The sequence below is a fragment of the Chiloscyllium plagiosum genome, unplaced genomic scaffold, assembly GCF_037043375.1.
Source record: "Chiloscyllium plagiosum isolate Xiang-an unplaced genomic scaffold, Cpla_swu_hap1 HiC_scaffold_32, whole genome shotgun sequence".
Taxonomy (NCBI): domain Eukaryota; kingdom Metazoa; phylum Chordata; class Chondrichthyes; order Orectolobiformes; family Hemiscylliidae; genus Chiloscyllium; species Chiloscyllium plagiosum.
Window position 1 is genome coordinate 12,226,691 of NW_028270170.1, and position 22,946 is coordinate 12,249,636.

Here is a 22,946-nt window from a genome sequence, read left to right on the forward strand (position 1 = left end):
CACCATCTTGTCTCCGATATCGATACAAATCTTTCACTCTTCAAGTGCCTTCCTCCCTGATGTCACATTTGGTCATCTGTGCACATGTTCAGCAATTCGCCCCAGGTCCTTCCACTCTTAAAACCCCTCAAGTGATTAAGTGCCTGATCATGGAACATTTTCCCACCTCAAAAGACACTATTTGGATACATGTTGTTAAATAGAAATCTTAGGAATGATGGTACAGAGTTCAAGAGAAGATCACTTTTTGGAATGACATCAACACGCAAGAGATCAAAAACAGAGTTACGGATGCAATTCCCACCCCAGCTGTCTAACAAGCACACATCACTGTCCGGCCAACACCAGCTTTGACTAAGAATTGAAACTGGGATCTTATGTTGTGTGGCATATTCATGTTGGTAGGCAGGTCCATTTACATTTTATCACCTCTAATGCTGCAGAGATGTTTATCTATTGATAGTCATAAAAGGGTGGGAATGTCAGGAACAATCTGCCTCTTGGGTTTCTCTTCCATTTAAGCTTTCTGAACTGTGAATAGGATATAAAGCCCAAGTCAGTGGCAATGTAGCGGGGCTTGTTTAATGAGTTTATTCAACAAAGCAGTACTCCATAAACTTGTTTCATAATGGAAATAAAAGGGTGCTTACCAAGGGTGTGACACAGGAATGTCTGATAAACTATAATAATGAAGGGCTTATAATCATCTGACTCACATCATGAGAATATATTAGACATAATACTGCTGTTCTAGGAGAAAGTGAGGACTGCAGATGCTGGAGATCAGAGTCGAGAGTGTGATGCTGGAAAAGCACAGCAGGTCAGGCAGCAGAGGAGCAGGAGAATCGACAGTTTGGGCATAAGCCCTTCATCAGGAATAACACTTCTGCCCACCTATGTGGTCTCAGTAGGTAAACCAAGATTTGTCTCAGTACTGCTACTCAGTACCATGCTTCGAGTATTAATCACTTTTGAACATCGACAAGGAGTGATAGCAAATTATTCAGCATCACTTAACTAGAATATCACCAAGCAATCTCATACATTCCTGGCACAGAGTTTACAGCACTGCCCAAAGTAGAGGGCACGACAATTAGCTACACAGTGGAAACAGTTGCTCCATTATCCAAAAGTGCTGACCAAGAGATTCTAAAAATCTCAAAAAAAATTTAAAATAAGCCCATCAAAGCTTGCAAATCATTCTGACACCACTAACTTGTCTGGAGATTTAAGCTTAAATATAGAAAGTAGTTGCCAGATACTTTAAGAATGCCACATATCTTGGCTAAAATTCCAAAAAACAGACATTTTGGATTTATGGGGTGTACGGTCAGATCTCACACAGAGGGAAATAGGATAATAAACATCTTGGGGCTCAGTGGGGAGAGTGTGGAGGAGTCGTATCTGTAAGAGGGAAGAGTCCAAACAGAGCCCATAAACACAGGATAGTTAATAATAAATCCAGCAGGGAATTCAGGAGAAATGGATTTACCAAGGAAATTAAAATCAGAATATGAAATGCAGCAGGGCTCTTGTGGTAGAGTCCTTACCTCTGAGCCAGAAGGCCAAAGTTCAAGTCTCACTTGCTCCAGCAGTGTCTCATAAAACATTTAAACAAGTTGATTAAGAATATTGAGAAACTGCAGTACCACAGCGGGTAGCTGAGGTAAACAGAAAGATGCATTTATTTTGATTATTTGTTTTCTACGAACACTGTATTAATGGTTTAGACCAATCACCCTTCTACAACTTGCTACTTTGGGCAATTGAAATAATTCTTTTCATACTTCATTCACAGAATCCAGGCATCCCTGACAAAGATTTACAAAATTTCTTAAACTGCCTTCAGTCACTTGGGCTAGACAGGACAAGGTTGGTATAACTCAATTTGACACAATGTAAGAGTTACCCGTAATTCCAGACTGAATAAACTGAAAGTTAACTTTCCAAGCTGCTGTGGCAATCATAGAATCCCTATGGTGCAGATAGAGGCCATTCAGCCCACATAGTCAGCACCGACCCTCTGAAGACCATCCCACCCAGACCCACCCCCATCTCCATCACCCCTCATTTACCATGGCTAATCCACCTAGCCACATCTCTAGTCAGTACGGGGCAATTTAGCGTGGTCAATCCACCTAACCTGCACATCATGGACAGAGGAAACCCATGCAGACCTGGACAGGACATGCAAACTGTACACACACACACAAAGTTACCAGAGGCTGGAATCGAATCCGGGTCCCTGCTCAATGAGGCAGCAGCACTACCCACTGAGCTACCATGCTGCCCACTGGCAGTGTGGGCTCGTAACTCCAGACTATTAGTCCAAACCTCTAGATGGCTAACCCAGCAAGAATCCAACACTGCAGAGCACTGAACTGCAACAGCGTTATTAATTCTGGAAATACAAAATGTTGTGGGGCAGATGGCGCAGCATGCAAGTTGGAAAGGGATAGCATCCGTTAATAGGGCAAAATGTGATGAGATAGGGGAAAAAAACTGGAGTGAAACAAATACCAGTGTAGATTGTTTGAGGCGTATGGTCATATATTCATTGTTGTTTTTTTTAAAATGAATAGAAAATTCTGCTGCCAGATTCTGCTAGTATCCAACCAGACATCTTACAGGGACCTCATCAGTTAATAACACTAGCTCAGAATTACACAGCCTCACTGGAAACTGCAGAATGAAAACCTGAATCACTGAAGAGAGATAATGACAGCCCACTGAAAGACATTTGGAACCCAATCCTGCCAGGAGTTTATAAATAGATTTTATGCACATTCTCCCTCTTCTCTCATTTCATTTGAGAAATCAGACGTGAAAAGCTCCCACTCCTTCAGCCCAAAGTATTTGTTTAGTTCAAAATATTCCTCATGTAAATTACTGCTCTGCAGAGTACTGAACTAATATTTCAGGCTTCACGTAATAGGCCCTGCCTCTGTCAGTCAGTCAGTCATCGAACATTATCCCAGGATTTAGCTCAATCCTCCAGTGCTTCCTCAGGGTCTTTGAAGGTGCCAATTCCTGTTGGGGCACAGTTCCTGAGGCAGCATTACCACTTCCAGCAACACATCACATGTACTTTGTATCAGCTGGTGGCAACGTCCCATAGGAAGAGACCAGCAGGCCAGTGTCAACCTTGGCAGCATTTCAGACTAAGGAATGGGTGATCATGGCTCACAGGGAATGTCCCTACCTTTAAGGCCTGGGTTCAAATCCCACCTGTTCCACAGGTGTGTAATAATATTCTGAACGGGTAAGAAAATACCATAGAGAGCTAATCAGCTGTTAATACCATCACGGTTAAGCTTACCTTGACAAGTTTCAATTTTCATACAACCACACTATTTACTTATCATAGTTCAAGACCAATTGTAAAACCCAGAAAAAGTGATCAGCTAATGTAACACAGACCAGGGATTGAATATGAAACCTTTAGTTCTTGCAAAACATTAGACTACAACATGCTGTCCCTTAGAGCATTGGGAGCAAGATGTTTAAAAATCAAAGATGCACGGACAGAATAAGTTCATATTTCAGAATGTCAATAAGCTATTTTTAAAATAAAATCAGTGATCCACTAGACAGAGGCAGTGAAACCTCAATGAAACAACTAACATGGTCTTCGTAACAAAAGCAAATCATCTCAATGTGCTTCATATTCACTGATGTTCAGAAGAATTACAGGCTTGAACTAAAAACATAAAATTCTAACAGGGCTGGACAGACAAGATGCAGGGAGGATGCTTACCTGGTCGGGAAGTCAAACTCAGGGGATGGGATAGGCCATTTAAGACAGAGAGGAGGAAACATTCTAAAATTCTACACAATAGACAGCTGCAGAGGTTAGCTCCCTGAGTATTGCCAAGAAAGAGGATGATAAACAGGTTGTTCTGCTATAACGTGTACTTAATCAACACGAATTCACTGTAACACGATTGATGAATTCTGGGCACTATTTCCAAAGTGCGAACTTTTAAAACATGTTGGCTGTACCGTGGTTACATTGCTGACACTTTAAACACGGTTTCTGAAGCACGATCTTTCTATAATGTGGGGCTGCACAAGAACACAACCATCACATTACAGAAGAACGACCTTGTAAGTAAGGGCATATAGAGAGAAAACAGCAATATGGCATTGAGAGACAGGATCAGCCACAATCATATTAAATGACGGAGAGGGATCAGAGTACAGAAAGGTCTACCCCTGCTACTTTTTGTATGTTTCCACAAAGTGATAGATCAGATACTGAGTACAATGAGAATGGTCAGGAGTTAATTGAAGAAATGCCAAATAAGGAGGGGCTGAAGAGGAGCAGGGCTCCAGTAAGCAGCTATGACTGGGGAAATTTCTTTGATGAGGCTGGTGGGGCTAATATACACACAGCAGCTCAAATCAGTAGAATCCTCTTCCATTCTGTTGGAGGATTCCATGGAGGTGGTTTCTATTTCTGAGGTTAAACTGGCTACTAATAACCACTACAAACCCACTCACTCCCACAGCTACCTGGACAGTACATCCTTACACCCTGCTTCCTCTAAAGACTGTATCCCATCCTCCCAGTTCTGCCATCTTTGTTGCATATGTTCTGACGATGCCAACTTTGACAAGGGAGCCTCCAAAATGTCCATCTTCTTCTCAAGCCAGGATTCCCCAGCCCGGTTGTCAACAGGGCCCTCAGCTGAGTCCAACTCCTCTCCTGCACTTTGGCCCTCACCCTCTCTTCTCCCTCCCACAACAGCAATGGGGTTCCCCTTGCCCCCACCTACCATCCCACCAGTATCCACATTAGCTGTCATTGCTGCCACCTGCAGTGAGATGCCACCATCAGACACATAATCCCCTCTCCCTCCTTATCTGCCTTCTGCATGGACCATTCCCTCTGGGACACCCTGGTCCACTCTTGCTTCACTGCCAATACCACAACTCCCCTCCATCCCAACAACACCTTCCCCTGCAACCACCAAAAGGTGTAACACTTACCGGTTTCCTTTCTCTCTCCTCCGTATTCAAGGTCCCAAACATACCTTCCAGGTGAAGCAGCACTTTACCTAATCTAGTCCATTGCATTTGCTGCTCACAATATGGTCTCCTCTACAGTAGAGAAACAGAAACAGGTGACTGCTTTCTGCCTGCAAAGAAAATCCTGCGCTTCCAATTGCCTGCCACTTCAACACCCCACCCTGTTCCCGGGCCAACATCTGTCTCAGGCTTGCTGCAGTGCTCCAGTAAAGCTCAGCACAAACTGGAAGAACTGCACCTCATTTACCACCTGGGGTCCCTACAGCCTTCTGGCCTCAAAATGGAGTTCAATAAAACTTTAGGGCTTGAACTCTATGTCCTGGCCCCCTACCAAACATACCAGGTCTTGTTATCACAGTCTGCTATTGCACACTACCTATTGTTAGCCACTAAACATCTCTATTAGCTACTCACCCTCCCAGCCAGATTATTATTGTTTCCTGTCTATCCAATTGTTCTTCTTTTTCTCTTTGGGCTCCATCCCCACCTCTCATTTACTCCTTACCCCCTCCTCCATCCCTTTCTTCCGCAAACAAGCCAACATTTTCCTCACTACCATCAGCTCCGTAGGGTCACCAGACCAGAAACCTTCACTGATTTCTCTGCACAGATGCTGCCGGACCTGCAGAGCTTTTCCAGCAATCTGTTTGTGTTTGATTTACAGTATCCACAGTTCATTTTTAATTTTAAAAGAATGGCAGAGTAAGAATACAGCAAGACCACAAAGCCATTAGCAATTAGTTGAATAGTAATGGAGGAAGTGGAGGCTGACAAGAGACCAGAGTCATGCCTGGGGGGAACTTAGTATGAAACCGAATGTCAGGAAGACTGAGGTGTTCCACCTTCTCATACCTGCTCTGCCGTTCAACTCGATCATGACTGAGTATAGGAGTCGAATGTCATGTTACAGTTGTATAAGTCATTAGTGAGACCCCACTTGGAGTACTGTGTAGAGCTTTGGTCACCCTGTTATAGGGAAGACAGTTAAACTGGAAAGAGTGCAAAGATGATTGACAAGGATGTTGCCAAGATTACTTGGCCTGCGTTTGAGGGGGATTGGCCAGGATAGGACTTTATTCTTTGGAACACAGGAGAATGAGGGGTGACCGTATTGAGGTGTAGAAAATCATGAGGGGCATTGATAAGTTGAATACATATAGTCTTTTCCCCAGGGATGGGGAATTGAAAACTAGAGTGTATAGGTTGAAGGCGAGAGGGGAAAGATTTGAAGAAGACCCGAGGGACAACTTCTTCACACAGAGTGGTGCACATATGTAATGTACTGCCAGTGAAAGTGGTTGAAGAAATCACAATAGCAACATTTGAAAACCTTTGGATAGGGGCATGGATGGGAAGAGTTTAGAGGGAGATGGACCAAATGCAGGCAATTGGAACTAGCTGAGTGGACACCATGGTCAGCATGGAAATGTGTTGCTGGAAAAGCGCAGCAGGTCAGGCAGCATCCAGAGAACAGGAGAATCGACGTTTCGGGCATAAGCCCTTCTTCAGGAAAGGGGCTTATGCCCGAAACGTCGATTCTCCTGTTCCCTGGATGCTGCCTGACCTGCTGCGCTTTTCCAGCAACACATTTCCAGCTCTGATCTCCAGCATCTGCAGACCTCACTTTCTCCTCCACCATGGTCAGCATGGACCAGTTTGGGGCGAATGGCCTGTTTCCACCTTGGCTCCATAACCTTGCTGAATGAAAATCTGGGATGTGGACACTTCATTGCTGGATTCATTTTTGCAATCTGTTGGTTTTTGGAACATGTGCGTCATTGACAAGGTCAGAAGAGATTGTCTGATCCTAAGTGAGTCAAGATGGTGGTGAGTCACCTGCAATTGACTGCAGTCAAGAATCAGCCACACTGGTTGTAGGTTTGCAGTCACATGTAGGTGTGACCAGGTAAAGGTCACTAGACAGCAGTGACATAGTGGGTAACACTGCTATCTCACAGCACCAGAGACCCAGGTTCAATTCCCACCTCAGGCCACTGTGTGGAGTTTGCACATTCTCCCTGTGTCTGTGTGGGTTTTCTTCAGGTGCTCTGGTTTCCTCCCACAGTCCAAAGATGTGCAGGTTAGGTGAATTGGCCATGCTAAATTGCCTGTAGTGTTAGGTGAAGGGGTAAATGTAGGGTAAATGGGTCTGGGTGGGTTGCTCTTCGGAGTGTCGGTGTGGGCTTGTTGGGCCGAAGGGCCTGTTTCCACACTAAGTAATCTAATCAGATCATCTGCTCTGAGGAACATTGGTGGCCCAGCTAGGTTTTTGCAAATCTAACAGATTGCAGCATATAAATTAACCTTTCATTCCTCAAACAATTGTTCCAAAAACAAGAGCCAACTTGTGCACAAAAATATAAAATGCGAAATGCCAATGTGGGTGGGACATGGTTTTGAAAGGTGAGAAAAACAACCAGTAATTCATGTTAAACATGGCATGGTTAATTGAATAAGTTATTCAACAATCTCTTTCAACACAATGAAGGAGTTTTTAAAACCACCAAATTTGTTATCATCAGCATGTGATACAAGGAGTTGCAATTCATTCTGAGTCACTTTAGTTACAGCATTGCTGTAGGATCTCACTCTGGGTCGGATGTGGTGCTTTTGGTTTCAGAATCTTTCTCCCAGCCAATTGAAAATGACCAGATGACTGTGTATGAATAGCATCTCATCTGATGACAAAACCACATGAAATGTGGATCATAGCAGCACACATTCCATATTTTATGAAAGCTTTTTCATTGGTCAACTTTTCACCAATCCACCTGGCATTCATCCTTGAATGGCTATACAATCCAATAGCTGAGCCATGAATGCATGGCCTAATAATTTTGGGTTATTTCTACAGTCGTACCTCTCAGTTTTCATCAGGTAGAATGGATCTGAACATACCCCAAAAAGAATAAAACAGTTCTTTCCCTCAACCACTGGGATGCCTAGTTTACACATCATAAGTCCATTACATCATAGCATCCTCATACATTCAATCACTGTCCTGAATATGTATGATACCTCCTATAGGAAACTTGATTTTTCACATGATTGCCATGTGCTTAATTTTCAGTCATCCAGGGCTGTATTGGCTTTCTGCTCCTGGATTTTCACACCTTCCTACTCCAGTCAGTCATTGGACTGATTTAATGTCATGGGCATTTCATCCTTATGAAGGTACACATGTTTTTGCCACTGTTAATGAAGATTCACTAGAAACTGGCCATTTTGACATGAAAATTAATCAGAGATAACCAATGATGTTAACGTTGTGTCGTAAAAACAGAGACATCCTTTCACCCCTCCCCCCGCCATTTAAAAAAAAAGTGACTAACAAACCCATCGATTTGCTTCACTTAGAACGAACATACACCAGTTCATTTCTAGTAACGATGAAACCATTCTGATCATTTGAGGATCCGTTCTGATTCATGCTTCAGATTTGACCTGTAGCTGGTTTCTGTTCTCTCACCATTTTTCCCACAAACACCAAACTCCCTCACTGCAGCACAGTATGTGACAAGTTAATATTATGACTTTTAGGACAGTGCTGCATATACCTTGTTGGAAGACTCATTTTCCAGAACAGGGTCAGTTCCACCTTGGTGCGTCTTTGAAACTCAGTCCATTGCACTGGCTTGATCCTACACACCCAGTCGCAAGAGATCCAGTGACCCTTCTTCAAACGGGTTAACTCTGCTTTCTCTCCATGCTGCCTGACCTGGAGTTTTTCCAGCAATTTCCATTTCTGATTTCCAGCATCCGCAGTTCATTGGGTTTTTGTTGTGAAAAGCTTACAAATGAACATACAGTTACACAGAGCGGAAAATCAAAGCTGGTAATTAACAGCAATATGGAATACTGGGATTGAAGGGAGGTTCAACTTAAGTGTCAAATATACGCACGACAATTTGGGAGCTTGAGAAATGGGAGTTGTCTTGTACTCTGGATTGACCTCTACATTACCACCTACAACAATTCCATTAAAAAACCCTACTGCTGCGATATGTACTGAATTCATCTCTGCCTCATCTGGATTACTAGTCCAGTAACCTTACTTCCAATATGAACCCCTTCTTTCCAAGACTAAGAATGAGCATTATGATCAGAAGATATTTTGAGATTAGATTACTTACAGTGTGGAAACAGGCCCTTCGGCCCAACAAGTCCACACTGACCCTCCGAAGAGCAACCCACCCAGACTCACATTCCCCAACATTTACCCCTTCACCTAACACTATGGGCAATTCAGCATGGCCAATTCACCTGACCTGCACATTTTTGGACTGTGGGAGGAAACCGGAGAACCCGGAGGAAACCCACGCAGACATGAGGAGAATGTGCAAACTCCACACAGACAGTCGCCTGAGGCGGGAATTGAACCCGGTCTCTGGCGCTGTGAGGCAGCAGTGCTAACCACTGTGCCGAAGATATTTTGTTTTATAAACAGCAAAGTAAGAGAGACATAGGAACTTATTTAATCCACAATAACAATTCTGGAGATAAAGCTGGAGCAACAACCAAGGTCAGTAGCCCATACCTGGCAGGGACTTGAGAAAATCAGTCAGTTTCAGGTTTCTCTGCTGTACATTTACACACATAACAATGGAGAAGTAGTCTCAGATACTGACAGCACTTCCACAGAGGTATTGATGGCATTCTTTTGAATCCTCACAATGCCACAGGAGTCATTTATCCTCTATCTTTCAGTACAATAACGCTCAACATTCCTATATACCTAGCAGCATCAGCTCATTGTCACTCTCTCAGCAATTAGGTTCAGGCAATAAAAGCTGGCTGAACCAGCAATGCCCACATGCCAGGAATTAATTTTTTTTTAAGTGGAAAAATTACCTATTGATTCTAATAACGTTTCCGCCTGTTCTCCAATACACCACTGTGCCACATTTAGACCAGTTCATACCAGAGTTGAAATTTCACCTGACTGATTTCCTCTCCCTTTGATAGGGCATGGCAAGCATGCACATGTTAAACCACTCAACTGAATACTCTTGCGATACAGCCGGAATGCAGTCCTATAGTGTATCATGGAAGATGGCAGGGATAGACTTGGAGGGCAGGAAAGATAAGGTTTTACAGACATAGACACAATAAGGGAAGAGAATGTTAAACAAGGAAATAAAACACAGTAAATGACAATTAGATCTCTCATAAGAAATGCCAGTATTGGAATCAAATTATCAGCTCTGGAATTTAAGCAAAAAATAAATGAATTAGGCAGGAACTTTGGTTGTGTTTCCTGTGAGTCAGGAAAGACTGAACAGAAATGCACAAAATTTCATTGAAGGCTTACTTTAAACTCAAAATCATCATCTGGTTCCACCCAGGGCTCTTCTTCAAGTAAAATGCACCATACTGAAAGAGACACTGTACTTTGGCGAATTAACTTTGAGGAGTAGGTGGGTATTGTGACTGCTACACAGAGGGAAGCTTTGAGGCAGGTTGACAAAGGGGATTGCAACTAAAGAGCAATTCCACTTATCTTTCATCACATCCAGTTCCTTGTACAGATCAGTCATTAACAGACAGCATGGAAGACAAGTACACGTGAAATCTAAATCCCCAGTTATGCAGCTCAGATAAAGTCAGCACCTAATCAGCTCCTGCTCACCCTTCCAACACAACTAAGATTACATCCTGTGTTGTCTTTTCTCTTACACCTCTCTAAATTTTAAATGAGAAAGCAATTTTCAAATATCTCCAATTGAAAATTCTCATCACAACGGTCTCAATCATTCCATGGTGTAAACCCTCTCCATCCCAGGAACCACCTCCAATGACAAAACCTACCTGTCCTAAATCTTCTTGCTGAAGCATCTTATGTTAATGACTGTCAGAGACCACTAGAATCCCATATCCAGCCTAACTCTTGACATCTTCAAGATCTTAGTTAAATACACCCTCCTTGACAAAGAGTCTTTTCTTTTTTCGAAAGTTTTCCCTTCTCAATGTTCCATCTTTAACTCGGCATCTAGTTCTTACACTTCAAAACTCACAGATATTCAATCACTTTGGAAGGTGCATTCCACAAGTGACAGAAACACACAGAGTGTATGCATAAAGGTAAACATTAACTGCTATCTATGCTACTCCATATAAACTCAATCCTGCTTTTATCAATTGCGTATCAGAGAATCATACAGCAGAGGAAGAGGCCATTCAGCCCATCCATGCCCCCGCCAGCTTTTTGAGTGCTACCCAATTGGCTCTAAATCCATTCACTTTTTTTTCCATTCATTCATGAGGGTGTAAAATTTGTTGCCCATCAACAACTGCCCTGGGGAGGGAGGTGGTGAGCAGTCTTCTCAAATTGCTTCAGTCATGCCCTTCCATGTACGTATGTACGTGTACACACACACACACACACGAGACTCTCAGCTTCCTTTTAATAATTGCTGTTGGATCTGCCATCCCAGCTATTAGCACATTCTACCATCACAATAAATCTTTCATTTCCCCATTGGTTCTTTTGTCAATTACCTTAAATCTGCACTCTCTGGCTACAGATCTTCCTGTCCGTTGAAACAGTTTCTTAATTCTGACCGTCATTCTTTCAACTGGGAGATAAATGTTTCTCTAATCTTCAAATGTTCAAAAATTCTTCGGTTCTGATGGAGTCACATCAGACTCAAATGACCCTATTTCTTTCAGTACAGATGTTGCAACAACCTGCTGAGTTTACCTAGTTTTTCTCTGTTTTTGTTTGAGATTTCCAGCATCCATGGTATTTGGCTTTAACCTGACCAAGCTTTTAGGACAACAATAAAGCAGGTAAAGATGTGCATACACTGTCCCGGTATAATCTAACATAGTGCAAAATGGGTAGGTCACAAATCCCATTTACACATCACCCTACATTGTGCATCAGTGTTTACTGTGGAAAGAGACATGGAAGGTGTAGAACGTAGGGAAATAGAGTGACATCTTGAAAAATGTCCAAGTTACAGAGGAGGAAGTGCTGGATGTCTTGAAACGTATAAGAGTGGATAACTTCCAAGGACCCTAATCAGGTGGATAACTTCCAAGGACCCTAATCAGGTGTACCCTAGAATTCTGTGGGAAGCTAGGAAGGGATTGCTGGGCCCCTTGCTGAGATATTTGGATCACTGATAGTCACAGGTGAGGTGCTGGAAGACTGGAGGTTGGCTAACGTGGTGCCACTGTTTCAGAAGGGTGGAAAGGACAAGCCAGGAAACTATAGACTAGTGAGCCTGACGTTGGTGGTGGGCGAGTTGTTAGAGGGAATCCTGAGGGACAGGATGTACATGTATCTGGAAAGGCAAGCACTGATTAGGGATAGTCAACATGGCTTTGTGCATGGGAAATCATGTCTCTCAAACCTGATTGAGTTTTTTGAAGTAACAGAGAATTGATGAGGGCAGAGTGGTAGATGTGATCTATATGGAGTTCAGTAAGGCGTTCGACAAGGTTCCCCATGGAAAACTGGTTAGCAAGGTTAGACCTCATGGAATACAGGGGAGAACTTGCCATTTGGATACAGAACAGACTCAAAGATAGAAGACGGAGGGTGGTGGTGAAAGGTTGTTTTTCAGACTGGAGGCCAGTGACCAGGATTGGTGCTGGGTCCACTACTTTTCATCATTTATATAAATTATTTGGATGTGAGCATAAGAGGTATAGTTAGTAAGTTTGCTGATGACACCAAAATTGGAGGTGTAGTGGACAGCGAAGAAGTTTACCTCAGATTTCAAAGGGATCTCGATCAGATGGGCCAATGGGCTGAGAAGTGGCAGATGGAGTTTAATTCAGATAAATGTGGGGGTGCTGCATTTTGGGAAAGCAAATCTTAGCAGGAGTTATACACTTAATGGTAAGGTGCTTGGGAGTATTGTTGAACAAAGAGACCTTGGAGTGCAGGTTCATAGCTCCTTGAAAGTGGAGTCGCAGGTAGATAGGATAGTGAAGAAAGCGTTTGGAATGCTCTCCTTTATTGGTCAGAGTATTGAGTACAGGAGTTGGGAGGTCATGTTGCGGCTGTACAGGACATTGGTTAGGCCACTGTTGGAATATTGTGTACAATTCTGGTCTCCTTCCTATCGGAAAAATGTTGTGAAACTTGAAAGGGTTCAGAAAAGATTTACAAGGATGTTGTCAGGGTTGGAGGATTTGAGCTATAGGGAGAGGTGGAAGAGGCTGGGGCTGTTTTTCCTAGAATGTCAGAGGCTGAGGGATGACCATATAGAGGTTTATAAAAAGTTATGAGGGGCATGGATGGGATAAATAGACAAAGTCTTTTCCCTGGAGTTGGGGAGTCCAGAACTAGAGTGCATAAGTTTAGGGTGAGAGGGGAAAAGATATAAAAGAGACCTAAGGGACAACTTTTTCACTCAGAGGGTAGTACATGTATGGAATGAGCTGCCAGAGGAAGTGGTGAAGGCTGGTAGAATTGCAACATTTAAAAAGGCATCTGAATGGGAAGATGAATAGGAAGGGTTTGGAGGGACATGGGCCTGGTGCTGGCAGGTGGGACTAGATTGGGTTGGGATATCTGGTCAGCATGGACAAGCTGGACTGAAGGGTCTGTTTCTGTGTTGTAAATCTCTATGACTGTGTTTCAGAATCTAATAGAGATCAGCGAGCAAAAACAGAAACTTCTGGAGAAAAGGGTCGCTGGACTCAAGCAGTTAACTCTTTTCTCTGTCCACAAATGCTACCAGATTAGCCGAGTTCCTCCAACGATTTCTGTTTTTGTTTCAGATTTACAGCATCCACATCTTTGCTTTTATTGCATTCTAGTCTGGCAAAACAAATCACTTAAAAATACTCATCCTTGGCTTCAGATTCCTCCATTGTCTTATCCTATCCCTATAGCTGTAACCACCTCCGCCCCTAAAATACTTCAAAGATCTGTGTTTCTCCAATTTGGTCTCATGTGTGTCCCTGATGAACCTCACTCCTCCATTAGTAGCTATGCCTTCAGTAACCTCAGCCTCAAGATCTCTCTACATCTCCTCCTCCCTAAAATCTTCCAGCATTTAGTTCATATACACTACAATCATGCTTCAGTTTCAAATATTGTCTGCTTATATTCCAGCAAATCACCTCAAAGTGGTTTACTGCATCTATATAAATGCTCTATATAAACAGAGGTTGTTGTACTGAACTTGTACTGCTACAGGGAACTTTCACCGCAAGATGAGATCTGCATTCGGATCATCCCATGTTACATGCTCCAATGCGTAAGCTCTCTCCTCCTCTGTCCCAGTTTCTTACAAACAGATGGTGCAGAGGATGCTATAGGTTCTGCAGAACTGGGACCTTTGGGGAAATGACTATAACAGAGGTTCTGTTGTGCTTAAATTAATTAACAAACAAAACACAAGGTCCTCACTAACTCATAATTGTACTCCCATCTTCCCGGCCCACATCAATCACTGCCAACCCCCAGGGCTTCATGAGAAAGGTACTCATGAAGTACCTGGCCCAAGTGGAACAGAGCCTGTGGTCACAACATTGGTTTGTACAGACCTTTACAGAGGAAGAGAGTCACTCTTGTCTGCGAGGGACAGCTGATAATGACTGAAGTAGCATTAATCATTTGTAAGAAGCTGGTGAATCCTGTTCCACTCGGTTTTGTAGCCGGTGCGTCCTTTGGTACGGTGGTAGCAAGAAATGATGCTTTAAATGGACCTGAGCAGGTTACAAACATGGCTGGCTACCCAGGAGAAATGTGACATCATGCAAAGGTGAAGAGATCCAGGAAGATCACATGAGTCGGTGGGAACAGGCTACAAAACAGGAGACTGTAAATGACTTGTTAATTATTTTTAAAGAGTCAGTACTGGTGTAAGATAGAAGCACAGAAATCATAAGATTCCACACACAGCAAAGTGAACTCAGACAATCTGCATTCAGGACTGATTAAAGGATAAAATATTGATCTGGGCAATGGGAAGTAATCACTGCACTCCGGAGGAATAATGCTTTTCGGCCCACCTTAATGCAGATTGGATCTTGGTTTAACATCACGTTTGAACAAAAATGGCACTGCCAACAGGACTGAGGGAAGGCTGCATTACCAGGAGGAGTGTCATATTGGATTACATGCCAATATTTTCTGCTTTTTGGGTCCAATTCCTATTTGATTTTTTTATTTCACGGGAAGGTATTTACTGTAAATTCTGCTGCAGAATGTAGGCTGCACTGCAAGCCCCTGTTGGATAACCAGCCTACTAGAATAAGTCATTCATTGGGAAGTAATTATAGACTATCTAGGACACTGACCCACAGCTCAACTCCAGACAGGTACAGAGCTGATCTGAAAAGAAAACTGCCGCAAAGAATTTTTGGTACAAATATGAGATTAAAAAAAAGAGATAAGCTGTTAGAATTTTTTTAAAAAGATACTTTCAAAAGAAACTAGCATTTCACATTTAATTTGAGTAAAGTAAGTGATGTGTTCAGTAATCACTCCTCCGCTGAGGTACACAAAATTAGGTTATTTGGAGTCAAAAGCCAGACTATTACATTTGACAAGGAGTTGGAGAAAGTTTCTGATCGCCATTTCACAAAAGCCTTGGAAGCTTAGAAAGCAAATACAGTAGCGCCTCGACATATGAACGACCCCGTTCACGGAAAAAAAAAAAATCGGTTTACGAACAGGATTGTATGTAAAGTTTTGCTTCAACGTACGTACAAAATTCAAGGTACGAATGAAGGTACGAACGCAAAAAGCCCGTGTGCGACCACATGGTTTCATTGTTCTGCTTTGTTACGCACTTGTTGAACGCAAAAGCTCTCAGGCCCCGCGTGATCTCATTCAGTTTGTCTTTGGCACGTGCGCTGTGAACAGCTGTCGAAGCATTCTTACGCTATCCGAACAATGGGAAAAATTGATTCAGTTCGCAAACTTTTCGGTTCGCGGACCGGGTCCTGGAACGGATTAAAGTTCGTAAGTCGAGGCGCTACTGTACTTAAACAAAAAAAATCAACCTTGAAGCTAAGGCTGACAGCTCCTTAACTCCATCCTGAGACACTGCTGCACAGACTCCAGGAAGCCTGCCATACCACAAAACATGTTCTTATTAAGAACAATCACCAGGAATTCAAACATGGTGAGGTGGGGAGGGGAAGGCGCAAACCTATGTCCCAATCAAACTGTCCAACATCGTCTTACACTTGTCAAGAGGGTAAGTTTCTCTGGCAGGAGCGAGCAGGATGCCCGGGTCAACTTCCCTGCTACTTTTTTTTTTGAAACAAAGTGCAACAGTGGCTCAGTGATTAGCATTGCTGCCTCACAGCACCAGGGACCCAGGTTCAATTCCCCATGTTTGCATGGGTTTCCTCTAGGTGCTCTGGTTCCCTCCCACAGTCCAAAGAATGCGCAGGTTCGATGAATTGGCCATGCTAAATTGCCTGTAGTGTCCAGAGATGTGCAGGCTGGGTGGATTATTTATAAGAAAAATGGGAATACAGGGAATAAGGATAGTGGGAGATAGGTCTGGATTGGATGCTCTTCAGAGGGTCAGTGCAGACCTGATAGGCTGAATGGCCTGCTTCTGCACTGCAGGGATTCTATAAAGTAGAGCCACAAGATCTTGTGCATGAGAAGGTAGACGGGTCCTTCAGCTTAACATCTCATTCAAAGTGATCAGATTATTGTAGCTCTGACAGTGCAGCAATTGCTCAATACTGCACAGGGTATAAGCCGCTGTTAAATGCTCAAGTTTCTGAAGAGCAAACTGAACTCAGTAGACAATCCATTCAACCAGTTCCTGGCCCGAAATGTCACTGCTTGCTATGACCGATGACAGCCTATTGGGACCATCTCTCCACACGACCATCACTGCTGCAGCAAAACAAAAATTACAGTATACACACAGGGTTATATCCAGCTGGTTAATAACAGGCATCATCATAATTATCACTCCACATTCATCCACAAAGGAGCCAATAAGTAAAATTTATGAGTAAGACTTCAATTTAATCCATTCCCATACTCCCAGGAGAGTTACAAAACAAAAATTTCCACTGTTGCATCCACAGTGTATTCACTACGCAAACAGGATAGAACATGGATCGCTCTCTCTTTCTCTCTCTCTCTCCTTACGAGCATGTGAAGGGAGTTTATGATAAAGAGGCTGCTCTCACACAATTATGCCTCAATTTTTCCAAACCAGTTTGCACCTTGAATAGATTGCCACTATTTAAACTCAAAATAGCTTATAATAAACATTTTGGCACATATTAATTGTTGAGAAATGTGTTTCAGGAAAAGGAGAAGCCTTTTATTGTTCCTGTCTCAGTCAGATTCAAAGATGGATTCCAGCAGTAAAGTTCAATGCAGACTGACCCTTGTAATTTTTATAAGGTAGAACATGCCCTTTATAGCTAGAGCTGTGTTGGAGCAAATGAATTTAAAAAGAAAAGTAGTTTGATTTATTCTTTAATTGTGTAATTGAATGTGTTACAGAAGTTGCTGATAGCAAAGTATTAAGTAGTTCCCATTTACTGAATAATCTATGAACGTGGATCACACCATTTGAAGAATCAACTCTATGAATTTTTAAGCCCTATTGTTTGAGCCTGAACAAGCAGGAGGATTAACATTCTTCACACCAGAAGTTATTTGTGATTTACCAAATGAACAGAAAGCTGCTGCCTAACACAACTCCTCCTAATCACAGGCCAAGTCTTTGATTTTTAAATTAAATGTAGAAATTAATCATTGCTGGTCTATGTGAACCAGAGAAGGTTATCTTAGAAACACAAATGCCTCTCCTAATGGTTTGGGCTGTAAAAAGGATTCCTGATGTGCAGACTACTCCACCCATTGACATTAAAATGTATTTGCATGCAGTTTCATCACAGGTCGCACCAGTGTCTTAAGGAAACCATCCAAGACCAAGTCACAAGGCAGAACACACGAAGATTCTACATTACAATTAGCTGATTACACTCTCTTGCTTTTTCAATTATAGAGTCATAGAGATGTACAGCATGGAAACAGACCCTTCGGTCCAACTCCTCCATGCCGACCAGATATCCCAACCCAATCTAGTCCCACCTGCCAACACCCGGCCCATATCCCTGCAAACCCTTCCTATTCGTATACCCATCCAAATGCCTCTTAAATGTTGCAATTGTACCAGCCTCCACCGCTTCCTCTGGCAGCTCATTCCATATACGTACCACCCTCTGCATGAAAAAGTTGCCCCATAGGTCTCTTTTATACCTTTCCCCTCTCACCCTAAACCTATGCCCTCTAGTTCTGAACTCCCCAAGCCCAGGGAAAAGACTTGGCCTATTTACCTTTTCCATGCCCCTCATAATTTTGTAAACCTCTACAAGGTCACTCCTCAGCCTCCGATGCTCCAGGGAAAACAGCCCCAGCCTGTTCAGCCTGTCCCTATAGCTCAAATCCTCCACCCCGGCAACATCCTTGTAAATCTCTTCTGAACCCTTTCAAGTTTCACAACATCTTTCCTGCTGTGGCAGCAATATCAACATGGGCTGTAGTGACTTAAAGTGGCAACCTCCAACCACCTCAACACCAAACAATGGAAAAATCAAATGCAGCCTAACTAGACATTGGTGAACAAGTGAGGTGGGAGAAACATAAAAGCCTTCAGCATACCTAAAACATTACTGTTTAAAATGCAACAGACCCAGTTCACGTGATGTGTGAAGGTGAATATGCCACCGTTCCATCAAAAGATAGGATCGAGGCTTTAACTACAGACACATCACCAACACAGCTTGCATACTTATTCCAGTGTGACAAATGCCTGCATGTAACTCTGTGCATGGGTTTGCAATTGCTCCAAAATCACTTCAACATCAAATAAAAGTAAGATGCTCAGGATCTGATATTAAAACAAAGTACTGAAGAAATTTGGCAGGTCTGACAGCACCTGTAGAGAGAAATAGAGTTAATGTCATGTCTAGAATGACAACACTTGTTCAGCTCCACATCCTGGCTGTGGACTGCCCCTGCTGTCCAGGGAAGGATCATGCACAGTGATGTAAATTCTATTTCAGTCACTTAGTATCAGGCAAACAACCCAGCCTGATTGTTGCCACAATAAACTAGTGACGTGAAACATCCATTGCTGCAAACAGTGTCAAGAGCAGGACTTCACCAGGCAAGTCTCACTTCAAAAACTTTGAGTGAGATCAAAACTATTCTTTAAATGTCCAATATCAATAATGATTAGCAGATTGAAACTGTTAAAGATTCAATTCAGTTAAACCAATGCCACCAGGATACACTAATCACCTCTGTCAAGGTGAACTTCAGCAGAACTATGGAGGACTGCAACCAGATAATTCCACATAGGTACATGTACTTTCTGGTGAACCTGATACCTTATCAAGGCAGCTACAGTAGAAGCAGCACAGACAAGTCGGGGATGGGCAGGACAGGAAATAGGTGAATTCAAAAGATGCAAGCAGGATGTGCACATCCTGATAATTAGCCAACTATAAAAGTCATGCCAACTGAGCACAATCCAGTCTTGATCCAGTTTCCACATTTGCCCCAGGTATGAAATACAAAGTAGTGATTCTGATGAAATAGGGAACCTGACAATTCTTCATTACCAGGGTGTTTTAGCTAAATGCAGCACCAGTATTGCTGACTTCAGTACGGGTGACAGGGGTAACAAACACAGGATTCGCAATCCAATGCCCCACATGTTCTGGATGCATGCATTCAAATCCTACTCCAGCAAGTGAAGAAATGTAAATTCAATAAAAATTCAAAATTACAACTCTAAGTGAATTGTTACAGGCATTTATCTGGAAGTAAGTCTGCCATCTTTACCAGGGCAGACCTACATGTGACTCATTGCAATCTCTCTTAACTGTACGAGCAAGCTCAGTTCGAGCATAATTAGAGATGGGCAATTAACACTGGCCCTGCCAGCAACATTCATATTAAAAATTAGCCTACACTGTACAGATCAGGAACTGAATCGATGACCAGTCTATGAGGTAGATACATCCAGATTAGGGACAAAAAAGAAGACACTGGAATCCAATGTAGACAAGAAGGAGGCTGGAAGAACGCAGGAAGCCAGGCAGCATCAGGGAGGTGGAGCAGTCAAACTCTGGGGTTCAGAAGGGTTATACCCAAAACGCTGACTTCTCCAACTCCTGATACATCCAGATGGGAGTAAATTTGGAGGAGATCTGAAGTCACACTTGCACATGTTACTTATAGAGAGGGTAGTCCATCCACCTAACGCAACCTTGTCACCCTCTCCCAATTGATTAGGGGGAAGGGAAGAGCAGCTGAAGGGCGAGGAGCAGACACATACACACAGAGTGGAACATAAGTCAGCCAGCTCCAAGCCACTCTAATGCGACACGGAATATAAACTCAGCTCTGCACACGTGTGGACACAACCCTCTCTGCCTCTCAGCCCTTGACCCACTTTCTCGGCTTTCTCCCAGATCATCCAGCACAAAGCTCATCATTACAAACTCTGACAGCCTGTTCGAGATTGCTGACAACCCCCCCAAACTCACAGGTACAGCACTCACTATTGCATAGCCGAGGCTATCGCTCCTGTCCCAGTCTCCAAGTGTCAGCGGCTCCCCATTCCCGAGCTCCTGTCCTCCTCCTCCTCCTCCTCCTCGAACGGGACAAACCGTGGGCAACGTGCTCTGACCTCGTTCACCGGTTCCAGCCGAGTTCTACAGTCGGATGCCCGTCAGTCTGACCACAAGGTTCTTTCTAAATAAACGCAGGAGCCTTCCCAGAACAGGCACAGCTGCTCCTTCAGGCTCCAGGGAAATCCTACTGTTCGGGGGGTGGGGAAAAGCAGCAGGAATATAGGAAGCCACTCCCAGGAGGAAAGAGAGGAATCTCGAAGCTTTTGGCCACCTGCAAGTCGGTCAAAGCTGCAAACCTCTTACCCCTGGGTGGGACTGGAGCGGGAGGTGGGTGATTGCCCCAATCCCAGGGATTGAAATTCCAATGAAGCTCTTCTTTCTTTCTTTCTTTTGGGCGCAATCTCCAGCAGACACTTTTTTTTTTGCCTCTTCCGTGTCCGCTTGCTGCCTCCTCCCTCTCTCTCTCTCTCTCTTCAGTTTTCCTTTGCTCCTCGACCTCGTCTCGTCGTGTCAATCAAACCTCACCCCGCCTACTTAAACATCATCCAATAGGGACAGGGAGCAATGTTTCAGCCAATGGAAAGAGGGTTGATGATGCACTGAGTATTACAATGTTTCAACCGATGGTAAAGGGATTACAACGTTTAGACCGATGGGGAGGCGGTTACAATGTTTCAGCCAATGGGAAAAGGGTTACAGTGTTTCAGCCAATGGAACGCGGATTACAATGTTGGGACCAATGGGAAGAGGGTTACAATGTATAGACCAATGAGAAGAGGGTTACAATGTTTAGACCAATGGGAGTCATGATTTGGAGATGTCGGAGTTGGACTGGGGTCGACAAAGTTAAAAATCACACATCACCAGGTTATAGTCCAACAGGTTTATTTGGATGCACTGGCTTTCGGATCGCTGCTCCTTCATCAGGTGATTGTGGAGTGTAAGACCAAATTTATGTTGGAGAAAGTGAGGACTGCAGATGCTGGAGATCAGAGCTGAAAAATGTGTTGCTGGAAAAACACAGCAGGTCTGGCAGCATCCAAGGAGCAGGAGAATCGACGTTTCAGGCATAAGCCCTTCTTCAGGAATGAGGAAGGTGTGCCAAGCAGGCTAAGATAAAAGGTAGGGAGGAGGGACTTGGGGGAGGGGTGTTGGGAGTGCGATAGGTGGAAGGAGGTTAAGGTGAGGGTGATAGGCTGGAGAGGGGGTGTGGGCGAAGAGGTCGGGCAGAAGATTGCAGGTCAAGAACGCGGTGCTGAGTCTAGCGATGGAGGAGGCCAAGGACCTGCATGTCCTTGGCGGAGTGGGAGGGGGAGTTAAAGTGTTCAGCCACGGGGTGGTTGGGTTGGTTGGTGCGGGTGTCCCAGAGGTGTTCTCTGAAACGTTCCACACATCATTTACTGCATCCGCTGCACCCGATGTGGCCTCGTCTAAATTGGGGAGGCAGGCCACCTACTTGAGGAATGTTTCAGAGAACACCTCTGTGACACCCGCATCAACCAACCCAACCGCCCTGTGGCTGAACACTTTAACTCCCCCTCCCACTCCGCCAAGGACATGCAGGTCCTTGGCCTCCTCCATCGCCAGACCATGGCAACACGATGCCTAAAGGAAGAGCACCTCATCTTCTGCCTAGGAACCCTCCAACCACAAGGGATGAATGCAGATTTCTCCAGCTTCATTTCCCTTCCCCCCACCTTATCTCAGTCCGAACCCTCGGACTCAGCACCGCCTTCTAGACCTGCAATCTTCTTCCTGACCTCTCCGCCCCCACCCACTTTCCGGCCTATCACCCTCACCTTAACCTCCTCCCTACCTTTTATCTTAGCCTGCTTGGCACACCTTCCTCATTCCTGAAGAAGGGCTTATGCCCGAAACGTCGATTCTCCAACTCCTTGGATGCTGCCTGATCTGCTGTACTTTTCCAGCAACACATTTTTCAGCCCAGAATTTATGGTAAAAGTTTACAGTGTGATGTAATTGAAATTATATATTGAAAACGACCTGGATCGTTTGTTAAGTCTATCATCTTTTCTGCAATTTATATGTGAAAGAACTTAAACCAACATGTTTCAGCACTGGACCCAGCACTGATCTTTGCCACGCACTGCTGGTCACAGACCTCCAGTCTATAAAATAACCACCACCTTGTTTCTTACCTTCAAGGCAATTTTTTATCCAGTTGACTAGCTGTCCTGGGATTCCATGTGATCAAATCTTGCTAACCAGTCTACCATGTGGAACCTAGTCGAATGCCTTGCTGAAATCCACGTAGACAATGTCTACCACTTTGCCTGAGTCAATCTTCTTTGTCACTT

The 22,946-nt window shown here is 43.8% G+C and overlaps 1 protein-coding gene across 3 annotated transcripts in view; it reads right to left on the minus strand.

Moving 5' to 3' along the window:
- The window catches only part of LOC122539812 (oxysterol-binding protein-related protein 6-like), a 96,463-nt gene extending 75,437 nt beyond the window's left edge, over positions 1-21,026 (minus strand). For 2 of the 3 annotated variants that reach the window (XM_087977794.1, XM_043674876.2), the window contains exon 1: positions 20,557-21,026. The gene's annotated coding sequence lies outside the window, so the exon portion shown is untranslated. Of the gene's footprint in view, positions 1-20,541 lie in introns of all 3 variants that reach the window. The other variant, XM_087977792.1, reaches the window with a different exon arrangement.
- Positions 21,027-22,946: the final 1,920 nt, after the last annotated feature.